This window comes from Brienomyrus brachyistius, unplaced genomic scaffold, assembly GCF_023856365.1.
Source record: "Brienomyrus brachyistius isolate T26 unplaced genomic scaffold, BBRACH_0.4 scaffold76, whole genome shotgun sequence".
NCBI classification, from domain to species: domain Eukaryota; kingdom Metazoa; phylum Chordata; class Actinopteri; order Osteoglossiformes; family Mormyridae; genus Brienomyrus; species Brienomyrus brachyistius.
Window position 1 is genome coordinate 837,951 of NW_026042351.1, and position 26,360 is coordinate 864,310.

The following is a 26,360-nucleotide window of genomic DNA, read 5'->3' on the forward strand; positions in this document are numbered from 1 at the left end:
ATCAGGCCCTAACTTAACATTCTTAACAAAAAAGTTGTCAATCGTTTTTTTCATCTTCTCTCATAATCCGTGGCTACATGCACTGTTTACCTGATGGGCTACTCACCTCTCTCTGTCTGACTGCATCACATGCATTTTCAAACGTACACACACGTACAGGAATATCTGGACCACGGGCAATCAGAGGCGGGGCGGGATCCGCCCATCACTATCTCTGATTGGTTTAGACCACGATATGGGCCTAATGTGTGTCTGTTGTTGAACAACAGGGTGACTTTAAGAGTCACGGAGTTTCGTTTTTTTTCCCCCTCGAACGGCTGGTCGCACCGGTGCAACCTTTGATTTTCTTTAGTCGCACCATTGAGAAATTAGGTCACACGTGCGACCAAATAGGTCGCACTCTAGAGGCCTGGGACGTCCTAAGGACGAACTAAGGACATCTTGCTGTTTGCTGGGCCTGCACATTTTGGGGTTTCCTCTCATTTAACACACCTGATTCAACTCCTTCTGCTAAAATTCCACAGAGCTCGTGTGTTTCTCCTTGTTGTTGAATAGTCCAATGTATTGAAGTCTGTTAGTCATGTTATTGCGAGTCTGATTATTAACGTCATTGCTTGTCAACAATCGGGATTCCGCACGAGGGGGCGTGGCACACAGCAGGATCGGAAGAGCGGGGGATGACAACTGAAATTTTTAGTGCCCCAGAAGAGATATTAAGAGAGAGGGGATGGACATGAAGCTCCCCCCAAACACGATAATTTATATTTTATGAATTTAACGCTATTGTGCATTTAAAACACACAAATAGTTAAAATCAGCAGTTACAGTTTATTACTCTTTGGCCCTTTTTGGGTCCTAACGACCCAATTTAATTTGCAGTTTTGCAGCATTTTTTTAAACATGTTGGCTGTAGTGCGCTGACTGTGTGTGTTTGGGGGCGTATCTCAGGACGGTAGGATATCAAGATGGCGGAAAAAAAAAGTTTGCGCTAAGAAAATGGCGCCTGGAAATACTGTTTACACACAATCTGGGTCGCAGCATTCACTTCACCTGCATCCTAATAAATAATGAAGACAATGAGCCAGCCAGTACTAAAGGGATGAAACTTTATAAAAAGACATGAACCTTGTGAAATACATTTTAGAAAACAAAAAACCAAACAATTACAGAACCAGAGAACACACAATTGCGGGTAAAACGGGAACACAGAACAAAAGTATGGTTACATAAAAGTGCTGAATTAGATTGATGAGATAATTGCAGGTTAAATGGGAACACAGAACACAGAAAGAGGTAAATACAATTCTTGAAACAAACGGGAAAAGTTTAAATTCTTAAAACAGGAAAAGAGGAACACAGGGGAACACAAAACACAAACAAGTGCGGCAAACAATCTTCAACTACAACATACACTATAACACTATGAATAATAAAACTAAACTATTTACAGTGATTATTATTTACAGTTTATGGTTTGCATTTTTTACAGAAAATGCTATAATGCTCTTTCCACACTTGTGCCCCACACTGGCGACACAGCGCGTTCGTTTTGCGGTCAGCAGAATAATGGCACAGGCTGCAATTCTCTCTCTTAGATTTCGCTTCCGGGGGAGGCGGGACTGGACCGGGTTGTGATTGGCTGAGCTGGGTGTCCCTAAACGATTTCACCGCCGCTGCAGCAAAGGGCCCTCGAGGAAGACGCGTTCGCTGCAGAACAGTGGGAGCGATTAGGGCTTCGACTAGCTCTTGCAGGAATACCCTGCGCCTCCTTTTCGATCCTGTCCTCCATCAAGGATTGACCTCCCGCCACGCGAAGTAGGCATCGTGCGCCGAAATGTCCAGCATATTGTAAAACGTTGCAAGGGGCCAGCGAGGGGTTTTCCTTCTGCACGAATAGTTGGAAATGAGCTGGTCCATGGTGTCAACCCCTGCCTTCATTTTGTTGTAAAACATTATCATTTCTGGCTTTTTGTCTTGCCGTTGGCTTATATTTGGCTTGGTGTGGAACGTGCTCATTAGAATCACGTTTTTGTTTTTTTTTGGCATGTAAGACACCAGTGTGGTGCCTTGGGAAAATGCGAACTTTGAAGAGTGTACAAGCCTGCCCTTAGCTGCTAGCAGGGCAGGCGGCAGCTCTGGATGATTTCAGCGCACAGTGCCTACCATTGTCATGTTGCGCTTGAGGAGCTCCTGTCCCAGACTGAAGGAGGTGAAAAAATTATCAAGAGTGATGGTGTGCCCCCTCAGCCCCTCAGACAGTTCCAACACCACTTTTGTACCCAAATCGACCTCCCGTGCCTCCTCCGGAGGCTTTTACGTGTACAGCTTCACTCGCCAGCAGTAGCTTGGCCTGGTGTCGCACAGCGGCCAGATTTTTTGTCCGTACCTCCCGGGCTTGCGAGGCATATATTGCCTGAAGGAGCAGCGTCCTGCAAGGACGCATCGGGGGAATATCAATTTGATGTCAAATGAAGCAATCGGATACAACGTACACATTTTTAGGTAACCCGTTACAATCTAACTCCTAACTACTCGGGCACAAATCATGAAAAAGGTAACTGGTCGAAATCAATGATACATTACGATTCATTGCTAATGAACATGAGATCTATATTTGAACAATAAACTTGAAGCAATGTATATATAATAACTGTAGATCGGTAATAAAAAATAACACATTTTACGTACCTTTGAATGGTACCAGGCGCTCGTCCACTGTCAAGTCGTACCAAGATTGTCGTACTTGCCAAGATTGTACATCGCCGGGAGATTTCCTGACCTCAGGTCCCAGATGTCTCTGATAAGTGCAAGCTTGTCACCCGTTCTTCTACTTGCCCACGATCCTTTGTCGTCAAACCTTAGGGCCACTGTCAGCTGCTCAAACCGCACCCTGCTCATGATCGCTGGGAAGATTGGTCTCCCAAATTTCGATTCCCAAAGGCTGGCGACGGACTCTCCTTTGGACTTGAATACGCCTGCTAGAATGCAGACGCCGATGAAGGCATCCAATTCAACAGTTGTCATGTCCACCCAGCTGCTAGTAAACCTCTTTCTGCCTTCTATATTTGTCATGCTGACAACGATGCTCTCTATTGATCTAGGCAGGAAAGCTTTGAAGGCAGATATAATGTCCCCTGCCTGTGACACGCACTGCCTCGTTGGTCCTGGAGGTGTCCTCAGGATGTGTCGTGCTGGCAGTCTACCTGCAGCACGATCTTCTGCTCTGGTTGTCCATGTTATTTCACTTTTGCAGGAGGGAAAGATCTCGTCCTCGGCGCAGATCTCTTCAACCTCCTGTGTTGTACTGCTGGGCTGTACACTATCCTCATCGGAGCTGCTGGTTTCCTCACCCGTAACGAAGTCGACGACCTCCTGAGCACTGTACCTTGCCATGATTGAATTCCAAGTAACCCTCTCCTCAGGGTTCGTGCCAGATAATAAGCACACACTTCTTTGTTTTGGAAACAGCTTGGCAACAAAGTAAGACCAATTACAGCAACGATCACCAAACTGTCATTGGTCACCCCCCCCCCCCCCCGCCCTTGTTTCACCATTCGCAGTAATTTATGGCAGTAATTGCACTTGCGCAATTACTTAGAGTGTTATAAAAGCAAACCATATGAACATGTTTGCTCTAAAGAGATCCAAATTCATAAAAAAGTACAAGTCATTACATTTTTTTTTTTTTTTTTTTTTTTTTTTTACATTGATTTAACAATAAATATTGTAATTACCGCTAGGTGTCACACTTACTTTGACCGGCTTTCCAGGCTCTATGTCGACATCCAGTGGTCAAAAAAAAAGCATTACAATACACATAAGGGATGACTTTTTGCAGTAAAGACGACATTTTTTGTATTCGCAAATTAAAAAAAATATATTAACAAAACTATTAAAATTGGGTCGTGAGGACCCACAGCAGAATCATAGTATCATATATCCCGCTCCTGCGCGTCAGAGGACGTCGCCGCCTGCAGCGGTTCCGCCCCTTTCCTTGCCCTCGCCAGGGTTCCCTTCAGCTCCCTCGTCCCCTTCCCTAGCTCCCCCTTCGACTTCCTCCTCGTCCCCCCTGTCGGTCCCTCGCCCTGCCTCCTTGGCCCCTCCGAGGTCCCCTCCGGCTCCGGCCTCCTGCGGCCCCTCTGGCTACCTCCCGTCGCCCACTGGGACTCCCTCAGCCGACCCTGCATTCCCCCTCCTTCTCGCCCTACTCTCCTGCTTTCGCCCCTCCATTCTCGACTCCCCCTCCTGTCTTTGTCCCTTCGTTTTTTGCTCCTCGTCCCTCTGTTCCACCCTTCTTTGCTCCTTGTTCCCCGGTGTTCCCTCCTTTCACTCCTGGCCCGTTTGTTCCACCTGTTCCCTCTCTGACCCCATTCCTGGTCTGTCTGTCCGCCTTCCCTGCCCTTTATCAACTCCTACGTCCTGTCGCTTGCCCTGTTTTGTGCCTTGGTCCTGTTTCCCGTCTCTCGTTGATTTTGTTCTTCTGTTCCAGGTCTCGTTTCCCTCGTCCCGTCCGTCGCCTCCTCCTAGGCGCTCCTTCTTTCATGCCCAGCTCATCCGCTCCTCCTGTGTGCCACGCTCCCCTGATTACCCACGTGTTCTTTCCCGATTGTACCCAGCTGTGTCTAGTTACTTTGATCAGTCCTGTGTATTTCAGTCCATGTCTTACCTGAGTCCTTTGTCTGTCATTGATGTTACCTGGTGTTTGTCGACCCGCATTCCCCAATAAACCCCCAGTTTGCCCTGTTTTCCGCCTGCCTGCCTGTTCCCTCGCGCTGCCTGAGCGATCACCCGTTCGGCACGTTGCGTGACACTGACACTAGTGCAAGAATGTTTTTGCATGAGGAACGTACTTATGTTTAAGATGTATTTCTGTTTTTGTAAAGGAAAACAAATGCTAATTGCAGTTTTCTGCAAACAAATATCTGAATTAGTTTTAGACACTTACATTGTACTCCTGGATGAGGTCTTCCTCCTTTTCACCCAAGTAATAGACCAAGCAACGGAGGACAACATCTCTTGTCTGTTCTATGTTTTGATGTGAGGTCTAAGGCACCAAAAGTGTAGAAATTAGTAATAGTACTCAATAATAATGAAGCAAATATCAATCAAATAATGATTAAAAAATACCAACTAAAATACCTGCTGTATGGCACCCGTTTTCTTCTTCAAAATCTGTCCGAGTGCTCCTCCTTTGCAGGAAAATATTGTGAAAAGTTTAGGAGTGTAGTAATCCAACATCTTAATAAATGTTGGCTCAAGGTGCAGAGTAGTAATTCTCCTAAACTCTTCATTAATCTAAAAAATGAAACACACAAACACTGATTATAATTATGTTCAGTTGACAACCACATTATTGTCTGTGACGGTATTTAATGACAAAATGTAAAATCCCTACCTGGAGAATGTCAAACAGAGCAGGCCAGTGATCTTTAAATTCTGCAAGTTGGGCACAATTCAACCACCTCATGTCTTCGGAGAGCAAGGGTTTTTGACATTTTTTCTTTCACCACAAGCTCCATTGTCATCTCAGAAGTTGCTGTTAAAATTATTATTCATAAGGAAAAGTAGTTATAAGGGTTTACATTTAATGTAATGTTTGTGGAATATTTTTATTACATATTTTTAATCACCAAAATCATGAAATTGTAATGGTTTAAGCCTAGAAACCCAATACTGCTAAACAAGTCTAAACATTTTTAAATATCGTTAAAGACTAATTTGAAATAAATTTGCATTATAGTAAATCTCAAATGTGTTCAAACAACTTCATTCAGGTCGAATTTTACATAGATTAATCAAGGAGAAAATGTAAATTGCTATATATATCTTACTCTTTGTGGAGACTGATATTGCCTTAATGATTGCAAAGATGTTTGTATTCTTCAACTAGTCAAAAGCATGGTTATGTCCATATCAATTCCTGAAACGCCATCGTGTTGCTTCTATGGTGTTTGTGACTTGTTTAGTTTAAGAGGGCGCCTTCTAACGTCGAGGATGAATGAAAAAAAAATGCATATATTGCGTGAAATGATTAAACGCTAATTTAATCTTTACAATTTGAAGCGAATATATAAACACATCAACAGTCTTAAAAGTTAAGTATAATCATAGAAACTGCCCCATCTATCAAGCTCGATGCATGGCCATAATTATTTTTGCTTTAGCGACCAACATGTCCATATAGCCTCAGCACGTGCATGTGAGGAGTTATGTCTAATAAGCTCGAGCTCAGATTTTCACATCAAATAACATCGCATAATTGTAAACCTTTATTTTAAAAGACCTGGTTGAACATAGTTACTGTTTCACATGCCAAAATGTCGTTCAGATTCAAAAATCAATGTAAAACAATTCCTGTACTATAGCGTGAATAAGCGGTGTCCTGAGGAGCTTATTTAAGAAATCAAAATAAAATGTAAAAAACAGTAAGGGGCTTAACTTACCTCTTAATATTTTACACTGATCGTCTGCTCCTTCAAAACGCCGTCTGACCACAGCCATTGTTGAGATTCAAATGAAGGTGACTCAATCAAACCCAGATAATTGGACCAATTCTCTTAAAATAAATATGAAGCCTTTTTTCCTCAAATTTTTAGCCTAAACGGTTCCTCAAATTAAGCCTAAAAATTGCACTCATTTCCTTAAAAAAATATTATTTTTTTTTCTTAATTTAATTAGTGAAATGTTCTCAATATATTATAAGAAACACAGAAAACCTATTTTTTTAATTAAACATGCACATTATTTTTAATAATTACATCAATTTTTTAAATGAAAATTACAAGCTTCATGATTAATTTTTTACAGTGTAGGATATGGGCGGTCTTATTATTTCGAAACGTATAAAACGTGACATTATCATATTAGTCATATTAGCTTTATATTTATTTTTATATAACGCAAACGGAATGACAAGCGGTTTCGGGCGAGAACAGCGTATTTTACTTTTCATTTCAAATAAAACGCGGGGTTGCCAACTTCGGCTAGCTGGCTGGAGTGAGATTTTTAGTTCGAGTTGTCAGCACACGTATGTAACAGTTCGTACCTTGTAAATAGTCTGCTTTTGTATTTAACCGTGTAAATTGGACGTAATTTTAGGTTTATAATGGTATAATACAGTAAGATTGCCGTAATATTTCCTGCGTGAGTCTGAAAGCGTATCATGCCAGATGCTTAAGATCTGGCAACCATGAAAACGTACTACTTTTTTTTGTTTCACCTGATTTATATAACATATAACATTACTTTATACAGTTGTTAAAAAGCGGAAACTTCAACGAACATGAAATCACCTGAAAGAGAGGTTTTTTGGCTCTATATACTCATAAAATTGTTGCCTTGGGGTAATTATTTTGATGTTGAAAATGTTCAAATGGAATGGTTGCAATTCCTGCTTCTGATAGCCGTTGAGAGGTATGTTTTCAATGTTTGGATTTTTTTTTCTTGATAATGGGTATAAATCCCTTATTGGTCTTTTTCTTTAAACATATTTGAGAATTTCAGGTGAAACATTTAACAGCGAACAATAGTAAATAAAAATATCGCAAATATTTATTTTAATATTTTTATTTTAATATTCAGAGAGAGCAGGCCAGGTGGCACTATAGCCTGTGCACTTTTTCTTTATTTTTGCACTAATGGCATTACTGATTTTAGTTTCCAGGTGAATGAACATGTTTATGTTTCAAATAAGAGTGAAATCTTTGTCACTGTGCACTGCACAGTCAGACCTTAACACCGTTCCTTAACATTGGTTTAATTTCATTTTGGTGAACATAATGACTTTCAGAAATCGAAGGGAAACTTTAAACATTATTCTTTGAACTTTTCATTTTAGTCGACTAAATCAACTGGTTTTACTCAACTGTAATCTTATGAAATATAGTTGACCAAAACTGAAATATTTTAGATGACCAAATTATCACTGAAACTAAATTACATTTTAGTCAGAAGACTACGACTAAAACTAAATAAAAATTTGTCAAAATTAACACTGGTTCGTATTAAGTGGATAACTTTTGCCAAGTGATACATTTTATTGACCGGGGGAGGGGGGGCGCCACGAGAATTAATACCATACAGGAGAATGCTCGGTATGCCATATGCTCTGTATTTGTATTTCCTGTAGCTGCAGTGAGTATATTAGCATTATTGTTCATATGTGTACTGCCACTATAACAAGTGCATATATACGTGACAGTAAAACTTTCTGGGCATCTACATTGATAAAACTTAGGTGATAGTACTGTTTTGTTATTAAGTACAATTATTAGATTGAACCAGCTTATTTATTTGCTCTTTAAGAGGTTTTTACTGTTGTCTGGTGTGCTGTAGTGCAACCTGTCTGACCGATACCTTTTTCTCCTCTCAGCACTAGGAGAATGGAGAAAGCAGTGGATTGGACTGATGACAAGTACTGGGCAGCCTGGAATAAGTGGGATGAGGTGATAGATTGGGGAGATGAAAAGTCTTCACCCACAACACCTCCCTCTGTCCAGGCTGGCACCAGCACTGGAGACGTGGATGTTGGGGTGGAACATTACCAGCAGCCAGTATTCAAACGTATGTATTTCAGAGCTTTTTTTTTTACATGAATTGGAGACAGTCTGATCATAATTGGAGTTTAAAAAATTGGTCGGCACTATGAAAATGATTCTCACTGATTGAATAACAGCAGAATAGTTGCTGTAATTATATTACAATGTACAATGAAGAGAAATGTTTCTGTGCAACAGGCCAGCAAAAGAAACTGGTTTTGAGGATGAGACTCCATCTGTGTGTCCAGCCTCAGCCTCAACAAGCGGCGCAGAACGTAAATGACAGGGAGGAAGAAGCCCCAGTTCTGTGTAACATGTCATCTTGGAGGGAACCTGTTACTCAGGAACACAGGGAGTCCAACAGGCATAAGGACCCGTTCTACCTGCCTGGATATGAGACCCACCACTGGCCTAGAGAAAAATACTGGTCGCGACAGCCAGCAAAGACAGTCATTGATGAAAATATCATCCTGGGCTTCTGCAATGGCCTGATGGCTTTTTCACTGTCGTGAAAATTATGAATTTTAAGACTATTTATTATGTAATAAAAATTTCAAGCTAATGCTGTCTCAGCCAAATTCTGTCCTCTATGTCCATCAATAATGCAATGAAAAAGAAAATATATCTCAGTAGATACTGACTGTATTGAATTGCACTGGGATAGTGAATCCCTGGGAGAAAGTTAGATGTAGGCAGGGTTTCATCTGTTCTGTTATATAATCATGTGTGACAAATTGCAGTAATGGAAAAAAATAATCCTATTAGAATCTTACATACCTGGATCATGTCCCCCCTTAGTCTCCTTTGCTCAAGGCTGAATAGATTCAGCTCAGCTAACCTCTCCTCATAAGACATTCCCCTAAGACCAGGAATCATTCTTGTAGCCCTACGTTGAACCCTTTCAAAGGCAGCAATGTCCTTTTTAAGGTAAGCTGGATTTATGAATTTAACAATATTGTGCATTTAAAACACACAAATAGTTCAAATCAGCAGTTATGGTTTTAACGGTAAGGTGACCAAACCTGCACACAATATTCTAGGTGGGCTCTTACCAAGGAATTGTATAATCTAAATATCACCTCCCTTGACCTAAACTACACACAGCTAAAGATGTAACCCAATATCCTACTGGCCTTTTTAATTGCTTCCCCACATTTGTGAGAGTGGGACATGGCAGCATCAACATACACACCAAGGATAGTCTACCATTTTGTCTTAGATTATAGCTTCCATTACTTTTCCAGAAGCCTATAGTTTGATGGATTACTTCTATCCTTTTCAATATGGGTGTTATATTAGCATGCTTCCAATCAGAAGGTACCACAACAACAGATACAGATTTATGAAATTATTAAAGGTCGACAAATAATATCCCTCATCTCTTTTAAAACTATAGGTAAGATGCTGTTATGATATCCTGTCTAGGGTTGGAGTGTAACAGTATTCACGGGAAAGGGGAATGGGATAAAGGGACAAACAGGGTGAGGGCAACAAGGGAACACCAGTGGACAAAGGGATATTTTTTGTATTTTTATTCATACACAATACTGACACTAGGAACTAAAACTGGGCCGTCACTGGATCTTCCAACAGAACCATGATCCTAAGCACATGTCCAAATCAACACAAAAATAGTTAGCTGACTATAGAATGAAGCTTCTGCCATGGTCATCTCAGTCCCCTGACCTGAACCTCCCTGGGATCAGTGGAAGACTACAACCACTTCCTATACAACGACTTCCTACAGTGGTGGCCAGGAGCACCAGTGCCAGGGATGAGCACCCCAGGAGCCGGGCAGCATGCCTTCCTGGGGCAACCTGATGGATCCAGCACAATCCCCTCATGACTCCACCCGGAAGAGTGAGCGGACACAATCCACTCACCTACAGTAGAGGGGAGCTTCTCCAACTGCGGTCGTCTATCACCTCAAGGCCGGCAGTTGCTCTTCCTCCGGAGTTTCGCCTGAGGAAAAGAGGTAGGCGAGGAGGTGTACGCTCCAGGTTGAAGAGACCCTTCAGACCACCGCTACTGCCCATCATACTGGCCAATGTATGTTCACTCCAGAATAAAATGGACTTATTGCATGCCAAGTGTCGGGTGGAGCGGTATCACCTATGTTATTGCCCTGACTGAAACCTGGCTTGATGACACCATCTCAGACTCAGGTTATTCTCTCCAATCAAATCAGGTTATTCTCTCCAATTTTATGATCTGGCGGACTGACAGGATGTCTCAGTCAGGTAAGAAGTGGGCTGGTAGGGTCGGCATCTTTGTCAACGAGCGGTGGTACACGAATATTAAAGTACACCGCATTATTTTGGACACCTGACATGGAGATGCTGATTCTATCTGTACGCCCCTTCTACCTTCCGTGGGAATTCCCTACTGTAGTAATTAGCTGTGTCTACATTCCACCAAGCGCCAACACCAAGGCAGCGGCGGAGCTAGTGTGTGAGGACGCCAGCTCCATGACGGCAAGATATCGCGACGCCCCGGAGTTACTGCGAGTGATTTTAACAACTGTAATGTCAACGCTGTTTTGCCATCTTTTTATCAGTGTGTGGATATTCCCACTAGGAAGCTTAATACTCTGGACTTATGGTACAGTAACATCTCTGACGCCTTCATCGCGCGTGTACATCCTCCACTTGGCCACTCTGACCACAATGTTGTCTTCCTGCTACCTCACTGCAAACCAGAACTGAAGCACATTAAACCGCATGTGCACCTGGCCACCCTCTGGTCGGGGGAGGCAATTGAACGACTATAAGGTTCACTTGCATGTACAGATTGAGACATTTTCCGGGATGATAAAAACCATAAAGTTTCTGTAATTACAGACTACATCAAGTTTTGTATTTATTCCACTATTCCCACCAGAACTGTCTGGAGATATCCTACCTACAAACCCAGTATCACTTCCCATGTTAAGCACAGCTTGAAGGAAAACACAAAGAATTTCTATCCAAGGACTGGTCTTCTGTCCAGTCACTTAGTAGACAAGTAAAGAATGAGATAATCAATGCCAAACTCAAATATAAGAATAGACTGGAGCAAGAGTTCAGTACAATGAACACCAAACAGGCCTTTTGGTTACTCACTGGTCAAATACCCTACCATGACCTTCATCCCATAGGCACTGATCTTACAACTTTTGCTGACTCCTTAAACTCCTTCTATACAATGTTCGATAAGCAGGAGTACTCTGCTGTCTGTGAGGAGCTGCTCAATGGCCTTCCCTCTGACGATCCTACAAACCCTCCCTTTACTGTAGAGGACGTGAGGCAGCAGCTAAGCAGATGCAAAGCTGGCAAGGCCGCCGGGCCTGATCGTGTACCAGCTAAAGTTTTGAAGCTATTCGCCACAGAACTAGCTCCCATCCTTCATTCCATCTTCTGGAACTCGTATAGATTGGTGACCATTCCTGCAATTTGTAAAACTTCTACCATCGTCCCGGGTGCTAAGAAACTTCGTCCCTCTGAGCTAAATCATTACCGGCCAGTAACACTCACATCGATAATAATGAAATGCCTAAATAAAATTATACTCCATATCATCCAGCCAGCTGTCAGACCGCAGCTGGACTCATACCAGTTTGCCTCCTGGGTGAAGAGCGGAACAGAGGGTACTGTAGTATGTCTCCTCCACTCCCTTCTCCAACACCTTGAATCTCCAGGCACCTTCGCTACTGTCCTCTTCATTAACTCCAGTTCCGCTTTTATTATCATTCAACGCCACCAGATGATCAAGAAGCTTCTTCAATTGAACATATCCCCATCTCTCATCCGTTGGGTCCATAATTTCCTAAGCAATAGACCACAGATTGTAAGGATAGGCACAGCCAAATCAGCAACTGTGATCAACAACACTGGACGCCCTCAAGGGTGTGTCCTTAGCCCCTTCCTCTTTACACTCTATACCAATGACTGCATTAGCCCCTCACCTATCACCACCTACTACAAGTATTCTGATGATAGTGCTATACTGGGTCTGTAATTACTGTAATAATTATAATTGAATTACTGACAGTAATTCAATTATAGCCTATCAACATTCTGTTTCACATATCATACAATGGTGCTCCGACAACTTCCTGGAACAGAACGTGGACAAGGCAAAAGAACTGGTCATTCATACTTTACACACATCACCATCAGAATGGACTCCTACCTAATTTACAATAAAACGGCTGAACAGGTTGAACACTTCAAATATCTTGGACTCACATTAGACAAGAAAGGCCGGTCACCCACAAAAGAATTATCCCAGGGACAGGGGCAGACCGTACGTGGCATAACACTGAGCTAACACGCACTGATACCCTGCTATAGATAGATTTTGCTACTTGGGGGGTGGCGAGTGAAAAATTCTAAACTTTTGTGGCAATTTCTCTCTAAATTAAATAAGTTACAGATTTTCATGCATATAACATTTGACGTTATATGAATTGATAATGAGATGCAACAAATACAGGGGTGGCATGGTGGTGCAGTGACATGTGTGTGGAGTTGGCATGTTCTCCCCATGTCGTCGTGGGGTTTCCTCCGGGTACTCCGGTTTCCCCCCACAGTCCAAAAACATGCTGAGGCTTACTGGACTTGTTAAATTGCCCGTAGGTGTGCATGTGAGCATGAATGGTGTGTGAGTGTGCCCTGCGATGGGCTGGCCCCCCATCTTGGGTTGTTCCCTGCCTCGTGCCCGTTGCTTCCGGGATAGGCTCCAGACCCCCCGTGACCCAGTAGGATAAGTGGTTTGGAAAATGGATGGATGGATGCAACAAATACCAGTTACCATGTTCAGAAGGTCAAGAGCACTCACCGTACCCTTTGTTGGCATTAAGTGGATAACATTTGCTAGGTGATACTGTATGACCAGGGGAGGCGATTGATGGATGTATTATGTGACATTAAAATGTTCTGGGCATCTACTTTGATAATACTTGGGTAATAGTACCATGTTTTGTTATTTAATATAAATACTTGACTGAACCAGCTTATGTATTTGGTCTTTAAGAGGTTTTTACTGTTGTCTGGTGTGCTGTCGTATAACCTGTCTGACAGAAAGCTGTTTCTCCTCTCAGCACTAGGCGAATGGAAAAAGCCGTGAGCTGGGCTGATGACGAGTACTGGGCAGCCTGGGATAAATGGGATGAGGTGATCGAATGGGGAGAAGAAGGATCTTCACCTAAAACACCTTCCTCCAACCAGGCTGGCACCAGTAATGGAGACATTGATGCTGGGGCGGTGAAGGAATATTATCAGAATAAAAAGAAAAAGTCAGACTTTAATCAGAAGTCAGAATTCAAACATGTGTATTTCAGACCTTTTTTCTTCTGAGTTGGAGTCAGTCTGATATTAATTGAAACCACAAACTATGTAACACTATGTAAATGATTCTCACTGACTGAGCAACATTGAAATAATTGCTATAATCATGTTACAGTTTACTATAAAGAGAAATGTTTCTGTGCAACAGGTCAGCAAAAGAAATGGGTGTGCAGAGGCCTAACAGTGATGATACGTAAAGACCACCATCCTCAGCCTCAGCAAGTGGTCCATCAACGTCAAGCGGATGACAGTGAACAGCAAACCCCACTTCTGCTAACCATAGTTACCCCATCAGTTTGGAGGGAATCAGTGGCTGAGGGAATGAGGAGATCCGCTGGGCGGAAGGACCCATTCTCTGTGCCTGAGTACGAGATCCACCACTGGTCCGGAGTGAGACACTGGTCACGACAGCCAGAGAAGACATCTGTAAATGAAAAATCCATTCTGGACCTTTGTAATGCCCTGCACTTGCTTGAGGGGGAGCATTATAGATTTCTAAGGCTATCAGGATGTCCAACACCCAGAACTGTATTTAAACCTTTAAAATTATAAAATAAATTCAGTCTGATATTGTGTCTGCCAAATGGTGTCATCAATTTGCATCATAAATATAACACTTAGCTGATGGTGGACCTAAATTTTCCAAATAAACCAGGAATCATACGAATCATGTCAGTGCATTTTGTACTGAGTTGCACTAGTATAGTGATGTATGCAGGGTTTCATCTATTCCCTTACATAGTCATGTGTGACGTATTGCTGTAATGCATTTTTTTTTTTTAAACTTCCCATTCATTTGTGTTCCTGCCACTCTATAGCTAAGTACAAACATTAAAAGCCAAAGGCATAGCGGAAACTCGATGAACGCATTTGACCGAGATCCATGGATGGATGTCATCTTCTCCTGGACTGTGAGTGTTAATATCTCGGCCCCAAGATGCATTTTACCATAGATTACACAGATCCATTCATGTCACTTTTGCAGGCTTGCTTATAATTTGCTGAGCTTCCATTGTGAGTCAAGTGTCCCGGTCATAAGCTCAGGTCTGCCGGTTGCCCCACTGGCCAAACGCCCACGGCCCTGACTTTCTGAGCTGGATATCGTGGTTTTAAGTCCCATCTGGGGTGATTCTTTTTTTACTTTTCCCAGTTGCCTTCTACTTTGTGAAATAATTAATATTGCAATAAGTTTCATCTTCATTTTCAATTAATCAAACTGTATGAAAACTATATTTGCAGCAATTACAGCTTTGCAGTCCTTTGCCATTAGAGCTGTCCGTTTATGACAATATTAGGGGAAATTTCAATCCTGCTATTCCCAGAGGTGGGACTGGCTTGGTATTTTCTCTGACCTCACGGTGAAGCTGGTCTCACATGAGCTTGATAGGCTGGAGATGTGATGATTCTGTAGGCCAGTCAAGCAGGACAGTTCTCTGGATTCCTCATCTTTCACCAGTGTGCTTTGAATCAGCCTTGCTGCTTGATAGAAGTGCTGACCACAGGGGGTGGCATGAGTTGTAAAACAGAGCGGTAACCTTGCTGGTTCATTGCACCTTGTACTCTGTGTAAATCACCCACCTTACCAGCACCAATGCAGTCCCATACCATTTTACTCCCTCTGCCATGCTAGACAGAAGCATGGCAGCTATTCTTTGAAGTTGTGCTTCTAAGGCCAGCATACAAGTTGTATTTTCCCTGTTGAAAAAAACACTGGTAGAGATGGCACAACGAGGCACTGAAGGTTTGAGCCTTTTTAACCATTGTATTGAAAACTGGTTCACTACTCGAAGACAGTGCACATGGGTGACATATCGTGGTGAAAGTACCACTCCTGACTATATATATATACATTTATGAATTGTTTGACTGTGTGTGTGTGTGTGTGTGTGTGTGTGTGTGTGTGTGTGTGTGTGTGTGTGTGTGTGTGTGTGTGTGTGTGTGTGTGTGTGCAAACTGACAGACTGGGAAAATGAATTCAGAAGTTTTGTCTTGCTAAAAGTAAATTCTTTTTTAGAGAAAATTAGTCACAAACGAAAACAAAAGAAACTGATGGATTTTTCTCTCTTTTCTATTAAGAGAAGCAATAATAAAAGCAGACTTAGTTATTGAATTTATATAAAGAATAACAAACTATCTGCCATTCTTTACGGTCCCCTTTGCCAAGTTTGATGCCCTTTCTTGTTAATGACCATCATGAGCCTGCTATCAGTTCACACACACACGCACACACACACACACACACACACACACACACACACACACACACTCACTCACAAGCAGGTAGGACAACCTCCCAGATGCCGCTCTGAGAAGTGTAATGTGATCGTGGTTAATCTTATGCTACATTAAGGCCCCGTAGTTAACGATGGGGATTAAATCAGGCGATGAAGACAGCCAGGTTACAATTTCATCACCTTCCAAGCTGGTTTTAAGATGTGTCTGTGCCTATTCTTGAAGTTTCAACTCGTGAGCGTTTCATGCTGTTCATAGATCCTCTTACTGTGGTCCTCAGTGAATGGAACATTTCTAATTGTAATTGATTTCTGTTGGAAGCAAAACAGGCAGTTCATAGTGAAAAGGTTGTGCAGTTACAGGAAGGCACAAGCACAATGTATTTTGTTGAACTTACATTATTGGTTATGTCTTTGGTGTAGTGACCTTAAAGGAAGAAATGTTACAGGTAAGGCGTGTCTTTTATAGAATACAGTGCTGCTGCAGGAAGAAGAATACATAAGTAATGGGGGGATGTTGCGTTCAGTTAGTAATTGTTCTGTTTTCTATATTACTGCATGTCACAAGAGGGTGCTGTGAGTAAGGCTGTTTGATTCGACTTCAATTCCTATTCCAAGTGTCAAGAATGGATAGTTTTCCAGATTATCAATTTCAAAAACTTGAATATGAGAGAAAAAAGTCTTTGTAAAATTTAGAGGTATATAATACTATGAATGACAAGGGCTCTTAATACTTTTCATTTAATTTTATTAACTCTATCTTTTGCTGGCAAGTATACCTTTTAAATTATATACATAACAGTACAACTGCATTATTTGTGTCTTGTATGCCCACTCCATACAAAGTAAAAGGATAGGGCGGCTGCTTCATTAATAGTTTCTTATTGATACTTTACAATTCCGTTCTATTGCCCAACTCCCAGAGGACCATACAGTTTTATTACAACATAGTAGTCTACCGAAATGTCGATACTAATCATACATTTGAGTGACATAACTAAATAGATATATGTTGACACACAGACACAGAAAAAACTTCCTCTATGTGAAAATGACACGAGACACACGTCCTCAATGTTAAAATATCCATGATTGTAAAAACTGACCATCGTTGCTAATGTTATTTCTCAGGTCTCAAAATTACTTCGTTTAATGTCAATTTAATTGAAAAAAAATCATAGAAAAAGGCAAGCTTATTTGGCGACGTTTAGTAACCGACTAGCTGGTTAATGAGGACTTAACCTGTACCTGGCTTTCCTGTCAGCTCCTCGGGGATAGCTAATCTTCAAATTGTATTATAAATACTACAGCTTTATTTTGTGTAAAATATCTCCAAACTACTGAATACTACGTTAAAGGTGACATTTTCAAACTGATTCGCTTCTTTCGCCTCACTCTTCTCGTTATATGTGACGGGTGGGCGTGGTTGATCTAGCCGGCTCCCGATTGGCGGGTATTCGGTAGCTCCTGTGTCATGTGACGGGTAGTAGCGTAGACAGCATCGCCATAGATTTGAAAGCCTGGATGCCTCGTTGGGCGATACGCCATATTGGCGCGGCGATTGTGAAATAGAAGAGTGATATCTCTTAGTGAACCGACTATTTTCGAAACTGCAACAACATGAGGAATGTTAAAACTAGAAAACAGGGAATCACATTTCACAGGTAAAAAAACCTGCGGTATGGTCCAATAAAATGTATATTTCCCGAAGTTCGCTCGATGCATATATAACATGTTTACTAGCCTGTGACACTGACGGGATACTAGCATGTAGCTCTCCGGTAACACGCAGACAAGAAGTTTGTTTTAAATACAGGGAAATCCTTTATTTCTTCGTTGCTCGATTCGTCCCGTGAAAGCTGGTAATAAAACAACAATCAAACTCATGCTAATCTTATTGAACAGATGTCGCTAAATTAACATAGCCAACTAGCAGGTTACATTAGCTAAATATTACGAACATTAGACCACATACCTCGCTGGCAGCTTATTACCAAAGGAACTAATTCTTCACTTCCTAGTTTCAGCTTCCTCCACGACGCATTTGCAGAACAAATCTTAAACATTAACGTCATACAGCAGCTTAGAATAACACCTTTATCACCGTTACAGTGAAGAATTTGTTTTCTCGCCGTTCCCTCACAAAATTATATCCTACCGGAAGTTACTCCCAACAAATGTTCCGCTCCAATACTCCATACAAACTAGGCATTCCACATGTGCATACAAACAAATACCAAAAACGAATAAATAACCAAAAAAGGTAGCCTGTATATTCAAAATATAATTCATGCTATCAAAGTAACTGATGACAGTTATAGTAGCATGATTAGTTTTTGTTGACAATACTATCAGCAGTACTACATTAATTTGGGGGGGGGGCAGTAGTGGTGGGCTTGTTTATTTATTCTACATAATTGTAAGATATAAATGCGTTAATTGGTAAAGAAGTTATGGCCAAAAGATCTTTCCATCTACACCCTGACATGTTGCTTGTTTATGTCTAATTACCGCTCCAAGATGGTGGCGCTGCTGACACGTTGTGGAAAAGCGAGATGAGGCATCTAGGCTTTCAAATTCATGAGCACCACGATGTACTTCGTTTAAATGGGAGGTTCACCCCAAAACTATAAAAAGATATTTTAGAGGGGTCTTAATGTTATCTATTCATCAAAGTTCTGCTGGGAGTTGTTCAGGTTTGGAAATATCAGCCGTAGAAATGTCGGGCTTCTATCGAAGTACACTACTCGTATCACTGTGCATTAGACACAAGCACGAGCTCCCTGGCGATATCTGCTGCGCAGTAATGTTATTGGTGTGTGGAGTTGGGTAGAAATAGTTTGTACATTAAACTGCTCGCTACGACGTCTGTGGATCTTCTTAACCTGTTCCTGATTTCTGGTAAGAAATATTGCTGTTGAATTTTTCAAATGCGTTGTTCTGGCGCTTTAATCACCTCAGAAAGAATGTCATTCACTCTCATATTCGAGAGAAGACCTACATTCCTATGACCGATATCCCAAAAACTAGGCATCTCCCAGCAGATCAACCTAGATGGATAGATAGCACTAAAGCCCCTCTAAAATGCATCCCTTAAGTTTAATAGTGAACTGCCTTTTTTAGTTTGTGTTTTAGTGTTGAGCAGTTGCACCGTTGCATTAATACAATTATGTGAGACTTCAACATCGTAATTTTCATCCCAAGTGTGACGGTGGTTAATAAAGCCATATAGATAACATTTTCGGCACCAATCATACTCCTACAATAATGAAGTATTTTAGTAACAAGCACCCCAAGAAAGTCTGTTTTTTGGTTTATGTGCACTTTTGAGGACCACCCTGGTAGATTACAGGTGTGCCAGGCGCTCCACCTCCTTTGAGTTATTTCACAGTAATCTTCAGTAAATTAATTTCTATTTATATGGCACTGTTTTAACCACAGGGTTTACAAAGTGTTTTATATACGTTTAAAGGTATTAAGCATACACATGGAAGGAAAATAACATAATCAGCATTAAAAAGTAGATGACTTTATTGCATTCATAAAATAATAAAACAGCTGATCATTGTAGATCATTATTTGCAATGTGAAAAGGATGCATTTTCAGCCTGGTTTTCAAAGCACTAAGACATTCAGTAGTTTTCAGGTGTTCTGGGATAGTTTTCCAGAGTTTGGGACCATAGTGACTTAAAGCTGACTCCTCCCTCCTCAGCCGCATTTTAGGAATAATCAGTAAATTTATCTCTGATGATCTGAGAGATCTGCCTGGGACAGACAAGACCATGTAAACATTTACAAACTAGCCAGAGATCTTTAAAATTAATCCTAAGAGCGCCAGGCTGACAGGTTCATTTCATGTAAATATTATTCACTAATGCCCAGTTATATAACACAAAGCTATTTAACATACACACTTCAGCAGTCATTGTAGAACTAGTAAACTGTGCTTAAGGTTTTGCTGACTATATTGTTTGTTTTTGCATTAAGGTACCAGTGCAAACAGTCTGGATTTTCAGCTGTGCCTCCTGGAAGGCCTGAACAGATGGAACCAGCATCCCTGTCAGTGAAGACTGCCTCACTTGTGAGCCACTCAGGTGACCTTGTGCAGTCTGTAAACACCTAAAGGTTTTTGAGAGGAAGCTGGTGCCCAGTTTTCAGCCCCCTGCATAATATAGTGGTGAGTTAAATTACTGTAATATTTAATCTTTTTATTTCTGTGAAATAATCACTGTTATTTATGCAATATCAGGGTGTATAAAAATTCTTAAAATGTCTTCAATTTGAGCTTAAATTTCAGTTTGCTAGATCTTAATCTTTTGAGGTCATAAATGTCCTCAAACACTTTCACTTTTCGCGATTTTGGTTACCCATGGCCCAAACATATTAAATGGAAAATTCCAGAAAGTTTTAAATTGGACACCATTCTGAGAACCATGATAAAATTTCGCACCGTCCAGCCTTCAATCATCCGTTTGTCTATCGTATCCAGTACGCAACCTGCCCATTAGTCACTTAGTAGACGTCCCTGCTGTCAGACTGCTGCCTCGTTTATCGGTGTCATACTGTCGGCGTATGTCAATGCTTGTGTTCAAGTAGCTGCCTTTTTTTTTAAATAAAAGACTTTATTTTAAAATACAATACTTATGAAGAAGTGTGGGAACAGTGCAATAAGATATTTTTAGAGAGAGACCATATTCACATAACATTTGTTATGTTGTTGTCAATCTCTTATTTACCAAATTTATAAACCTTATCATAGCTTTGTATGTATATGGCGGTACTGTGATCAGCATTGTTACCTCACACCTCTAGGTCTTCGGTTTGAGTCTCAGCCATGGCTCCATGTTTGTGGCATTTGCTTGCTCTCCCCATGTCGTCGTGGGGTTTCTTCTGGGTCCCCCGGTTTCCCCCCACAGTCCAAAAATATGCTGAGGCTAATTGGAGTAACCAAGTTGCCCATAGGGTGTGCTTGTGTGAAGGAAAGCTGTGTGCAGGGATGACGAGTTTTTCTTGTTTCTTTTGAGGAAACTAGTGAAAGAAAAAGGCAAATATACTGGATCTAGTTCTATAGAAGCTTATCCAGTACTTTCAAAAACCATTGTTACGTCAAAAAGAGCTTTACATGTAACCATCTACTATCAGTTAAATAACTATTGGGGTTTTCAGGAGTGTGGGTTAGCAGTATTTCAGAATAAGCAAAATTTATGTAATGAGCATGGCAGCAACTGATTAAGGTCCTCACAATGTAATAATTAGAATTTCACACACACATACACTGTGGTGCAAAAACAGCCAAAGACAGGGTATGAAGGCGGCAAAGTTTTTCTATTTGGTTATTTCATGCATCAAATGAGCCAGGACACCGTGCCCACAGACAAGAAGTGACAAAAATTCTTTTTTTGCGCTGCTCCTTTATTCTTCTGCTTCATGTTTGTCATTGTATGTAATAAGAAAGAAGGACCACAGTTACTGTCTTCTCTGTGTGCAACCACACAGAACACATCAGAAGCAGTTCTGTAATTATCGGTGTGACCTTCCTCCTGGTCGCTGCCAAGCAGCCCCTGCCTCTCACACAGACAGACAGTACTTTGTAACACAGATTTCATACCTTGTGATCATAGCAAGTATTTTCTAAGTAGGCAATACATTTTCCACTGTCAAAATACATATTTTGCACTACACCACACACACACACACAATTTTGTATTTGCTGGGACTCTCCATTCATTTCTATGGGAAATATCCAGCGAAGATAAAGGATAGAAGTCGGGATTATTAATAGACACACATCTGGTCAGGTAAAATTGTATTACTGCATGTACAATATGATAATCTATACCACAAGTGTGTCTGCTGGAGGGTGGCATGAGTAAAAGGTGTCCTATAGTAGTGGTGCTGGGCAGACAGCAACTCTGGACATAACGGACTGTTTTTCCAGGTCCCTTGAATTCTGTTATAATGGGATTTACTCTGTGTGTGCCAAAGAAAACACAGTTGTCACTTCAGTCAACCAGTTAAAAAAACATTTTTTTTATAAAAGAAGAAAAGGATGCTTACTGTCCTATACTGGTGCCAAACCTGAGGATGATCTGAGGTGCTGCTCTGTAAGAGACATGGAGCGATACACCTGAAGAAGCAGCAGATCTCGTATTGCAGGAATTGGAAAGCAGTAGTACAGAAAGGGACAGTACTGAAGTAGGTGTGAGACCTCTGTTGAGGTTTCGGAAGTGGAATTCGCAGGGGAAGAGACTGATATTACCAAAGATGTGCAGATGTGCTGGTAGTCAAAAGCACTGGACGGACATGATCCAGGCAGGATTACAGCACAGTACTCAATGAAAACCTCTCTGCGGCCAACCAGGCTCTGCATTCGGCAAGCCAAAGATATCCTGTGCACATTCCAACTTTTTCCAAATTTGCTGAACAAGGTTGCAAGATAGGTAGAAATTTATTGTGGAAGACTAACATGCACTGCTACACAAAAATTTAGCTACCTGGCAAGGCAAAACAAATTCTAAACTTTTGTGCTAATTCCTCTCAAAATGAATAGACAATGGATGTATATATGTAACATTAAAACATTCTAGGCATTTACATTGATAAATGTAATTATCATATGATAGTACTGTTTTGTTATTAAATACAATTATTAGATTGAACCGGCTTATGTATTTGTTCTTTAAGAGGTTGTTACTGTTGTCTGGTGTGCTGTAGTGCAACCTGTCTGACCGAAACCTATTTCTCCTCTCAGCACTAGGAGAATGGAGAAAGCAGTGAGCTGGACTGATGACGAGTACTGGGCAGCCTGGGATAAATGGGATGAGGTGAGCAGGTCAGCAAAAGAAATGGATGTCCAGAGGCATAAAAGTGAGGATGAATCTTCATTTTAAGCCTCAGCAAGTGGTCCAGCAAAGCCAAGTGCATGACAGGGAACAAGAAGCCCCAGTTCTGGCAACCACACTCCCCCCCACCTATAACTGCTCCTAATGTTTTCTTCTGTCAGAAATTAGATCACGATTCAACTGATGTTCAGCACGATATTTTCATTTTTCCTTCCATCGACGTGATAAATCATCCATCCATCCATTTTTTAAAACCGCTTATCCTACTGGGTCGTGGGGGGTCCGAGGCCTATCCCGGAAGCAGTGGGCACGAGGCAGGGAACAACCCAGGATGGGGGGCCAGCCCATTGCAGGGCACGCACAAACACCATTCACTCACACATGCCCTCCTACGGGCAATTTAGCAAGTCCAATTAGCCAATTAGTTTTTGGACTCTGGGGGGAAACCGGAGTACCCGGAGGAAACCCCACGACGACATGGGGAGAACATGCAAACTCCATAGACATGTGACCCAGGCGGAGACTTGAACCCGGGTCTCAGAGGTGTGAGGCAACAGTGCTAACCACTGCACCACCATCAGCTTGTAACAAATCAAACACTATGAAAAACTGAAATAAAAGAATATTACCATTACAACTCCATTTTTAGAAAATTCTTTCGCCATTACCCATACATTAACCATTTGTGGGTCTTAAGTCAATGATCTGCATGTTTCTACTGCATTTAATGCAGCACAAAATCACAAACATACATATAAAAACAAGAAAAGGCAAAGCAGTATCATACTATGTGCTCCTTCTGACCAGAATTAGGAGACATTACTGCATTATAACATCTCTTTCTTTCAATGCTTTTTTATTTTCTTTTCTTAGATATTTTTGCAATCTGCTAGCTAACCTTGCCTCCTTTCAGTTGCTCATTATGCTTGGTCATTTGATCACATAAATGTGGCTCTTTCCGCTGAACAGTAGGAGTCACTGTTACCAGAAACACTCTAAATTAAACCTTTTACAAATAATATTGCAAATAATGACATGTTGGAAACAAAATGAAACAAAATACATTTACTGGACGAAATACAAATATTAAATATATGCATAAGCCACCAATTTTCTGGCAACAGCTACACCATCAGCTTGGAGGGAGCCAGTTGCTCAGGGAAGAAGGGACCCACAGAGTGTAAGGACCCATTCTCTGTGCCTGAGTACGAGACCCACCGCTGGTCCGGACAGAAATACTGGTTGTGGCAGCCAATGAAGATGTCTATAGACGAAAACACCATCCTGGGCCTTTGTAATGCCCTGCAGTCTTTTACTCTCTCGTGAGGGGGAGCAATATGGATTTCTAAGAACATCCAAAACTGTATTTAAACGTTTGACATTATGTGAAATGATAAGATACAAAAAATATCAGTTATAATGTTCAGAAGGTCAAGTGCACTCACCTTTCCCTTTGTTGGCATTAAGACTAATGGCGATAAATTTTGTTAACCGGGGGAGGGGGGCGCCACTAGAATTAATACCATACAGGAGAATGCTCGGTATGCCATATGCCCTGTATATGTACATCCTGTAGCTGCAGTGAGTATATTAGCATTATTGTTCATATGTGTACTGCCACTATAACAAGTGTATATATACGTGACAGTAAAACTTTCTGGGCATCTACATTGATAAAACTTAGGTGATAGTACTGTTTTGTTATTAAATACAATTATTAGATTGAACTGGCTTATGTATTTGCTCTTTAAGAGGTTTTTACTGTTGTCTGGTGTTCTGTAGTGCAACCTGTCTGACGATACCTTTTTCTCCTCTTAGCACTAGGAGAATGGACAAAGCAGTGAGCTGGACTGATGATGAGTACTGGGCAGCCTGGAATAAGTGGGATGAGGTGATTGATTGGGGAGATGAAGGGTCTTCACCCACAACACCTCCCTCTGTCCAGGCTGGCACCAGCACTGGAGATGTGGATGCTGGGGTGGAACATCACCAGCAGCCAGTATTCAAATGTGTGTATTTCAGAGCTTTTTTTAACATGAGTTGGAGACAGTCTGATGTTAATTGGAGTTTAAAAAATTGGTCGGCACTATGAAAATGATTCTCACTGACTGAATAACAGCAGAATAGTTGCTGTAATCATATTTCAATGTACAATAAAGAGAAATGTTTCTGTGCAACAGGCCAGCAAAATAAACTGGTTTTGAGGATGAGACTCCATCTGTGTGTCCAGCCTCAGCCTCAACAAGCGGCGCAGAACGTAAATGACGGAGGAAGAAGCCGCAGTTCTGTGTAACATGTCATCTTGGAGGGAACCTGTTACTCAGGAACACAGGGAGTCCAACAGGCATAAGGACCCGTTCTACCTGCCTGAACATGAGACCCACCACTGGCCTAGACAGAGATACTGGTCGCGACAGCCACCAAAGACCTCCATAGATGAAAACATCATCCTGGGCTTCTGTAATGACCTGCAGTCTTTTTCGCTGTCATGACAATTATGGATTTTTAAACTGTATTTATTATAAAATTAAAATTTCAAGCAAATATTGTCTCAGCCAAATTATGTCCTCTGTGTCCATCAAAAATGCAATGAAAAAGAAAATATATCAAGCATCTCAGTAGATACTGACTGTATTGAATTTCACTGGGATAGTGAATCCCTGGGAGAAAGTGAGATGTAGGTAGAATTTCATCTATTCTGTTATATAATCATTTGTGACATATTGCAGTAATGGAAAATAAATAAACCTATTAGAATCTTGCATACCTGGATCATGTCTCCTTTGCTCGAGGCTGAATAGATTCCTCATGAGCCTCTCATAAAACATTCCCCTAAGACCAGGAATCATTCTTGTAGCCCTACATTGAACCCTTTCAAAGGCAGCAATGTCCTTTTTAAGGTAAGGTGACCAAACCTGCACACAATATTCTAGGTGGGCTCTTACCAAGGAAATGTATAATCTAAAAATCACCTCCCTTGACCTAAACTCCACACACCTAGAGATGTAACCCAACATCCTACTGGCCTTTTCAATTGCTTACCCACGCTTGCAAGAGTGGGACATGGCAGGATCAACATACACACCAAGGGTAGCCTAGCATTTTGGGTCAGATTACAGCTTCCATTACTTTTCTAGTAATGCAAGATAAACTAATTGTCTATAGTTTGATGGATTACTTCTATCCTCTTTTTTGAATTTGGATGTTATATTTGTATACTTCATCTTATTGTTTGGAAAGCTAATCTTTCTTTGAGCTCTGACAGGTTGTGTAAGTTAATCACAGGAACCTGTTGAAATAAAATTATTTCTCCAGCTGTAAAGGGTGGGCACTGTGAAGGTGGTGTGGATCTGCTTAGATGCAGCCCCGGATAGGGTCTTATCTGAAGCATTGAAACAGGAGAACACACAGGAGTTTTGACAG

General features: G+C 41.3%; 2 long non-coding RNA genes across 3 annotated transcripts; one reads left to right on the forward strand and one right to left on the reverse strand.

Annotated features, from left to right (window-relative positions):
• Window positions 1–4,176: 4,176 nt before the first annotated feature.
• Window positions 4,177–6,674, reverse strand: LOC125726807 (uncharacterized). Of its 2 annotated transcripts, none has more exons than XR_007388413.1 (4): window positions 6,444–6,674; window positions 5,396–5,536; window positions 5,140–5,295; window positions 4,177–5,044 (listed from the first exon to the last, which is right to left on the reverse strand). It is a non-coding gene; the product is annotated as an uncharacterized LOC125726807 (long non-coding RNA). The 2 variants fall into 2 exon arrangements; XR_007388414.1 differs by lacking the exon at window positions 6,444–6,674 and adding an exon at window positions 5,832–5,971.
• Window positions 6,675–17,620: 10,946 nt separating this feature from the next.
• Window positions 17,621–25,174, forward strand: LOC125726806 (uncharacterized). Its single transcript, XR_007388412.1, has 4 exons — window positions 17,621–17,759; window positions 20,083–20,272; window positions 22,847–22,919; window positions 24,756–25,174. It is a non-coding gene; the product is annotated as an uncharacterized LOC125726806 (long non-coding RNA).
• The last annotated feature ends 1,186 nt before the right edge of the window (window positions 25,175–26,360 follow it).